We start from the raw sequence: 1,208 nt of genomic DNA on the forward strand, positions 1-1,208 counted from the left end.
GACATACAGGAGGGCAAGGATCAGTTCTTAACCTGTGGCCGGTGTTCATACCCCGTGCCTCTGGTCTCATGGCTCCTTCATGTCCACGGAACCTTGATGCAGGACTACAGTTTGTCCCAACTCATATGGAAAGCTGAGGGTAGCACCTGTAAACTACCTACTGTGTGCAGAGCCCAGCTCCATCCTCATCCAGTCAGAGGTCTAGCAGCTGATGCAGCTGATGCCACGGAGTCAGATAGAATGTTCTCTGGAGAGTCAGCTAGCCCCTTGGCCTTGGCTGAGTCCCGGAACCATGTTCCCAGGCCAGGAACACAGGCAGCTTCACACTTATTATAGGAATCACAGGCTGAACAGGAATGGTGAGCAGATAAGCAGTACACAGTCATGTCTAGTACTGGGAATGCCATCGAGCCCAAGTACAGCAGCCAAGGGCACTGGTGTCAGGGTCCTAAAGCGTCTCCCTAGGGTGAATGCTGTTCAAAGAGTGGAGATCCTAAGCAGACAGCTTCCAGGGCCTTGTGTGCTCAGCTGGGCATGTGGGTGGTGCTCCTGACTCCCACCTCCCCCACGAAGCCCCCAGGGTTTTAGCCAGATCTGAATGTCCTCCTGGCTCAGGGATGTTTGGAATTGAGTCAGGTTAGATGATAGCCTCACAACTCACCTTGACTTTGCTTCTTAGGCAGCCACTGAGTTTCTGGAGACACAAAGCTCTTGGCTTTGGATTCTTAGTGTGTCACACAGGGTTCTCCCTAGACCAAGTTGCTGCAGGTCTGCAGTCTGGGAGGGCTTGATGCTGGCCATTTCTCAGGGCCTCATAAGGCCAAGGTCATGGCTGGAACTCCTATCTCGAGGCCCTAGGGAGATGCTGTCCAAAATTCTCCAGCGTGTTGACAGAGCTCTGGTCTTTTTGTCCTGCCCACCATTGGCAGGGGCCATTCTCAGCTGCTGTGGCTATCATGGTCTGTGTCCATTACCTCTGCTCTCTTAGCAGGAGAAACCCACTCTCCATCCTCACTAACTCCCCTCTATCCCTCTGGCCAGATTTTGGAAGCCAGTCAAGAAAAGGGCTCCATTGTTGAAGGTTCCAATGTGCTCAGGTAAACATGGGGAGACTCCTCTTCCTCAAATTGACTGGTGTGTGTCCTTCATCGAACTTAAGAAATCCCTGGTCCCATGGGAAGCGCATGCAGGTGGCCACAGCCTTAGGA

The sequence above is a fragment of the Mus caroli genome, chromosome 12 (genome assembly GCF_900094665.2).
Source record: "Mus caroli chromosome 12, CAROLI_EIJ_v1.1, whole genome shotgun sequence".
Classification (NCBI taxonomy): domain Eukaryota; kingdom Metazoa; phylum Chordata; class Mammalia; order Rodentia; family Muridae; genus Mus; species Mus caroli.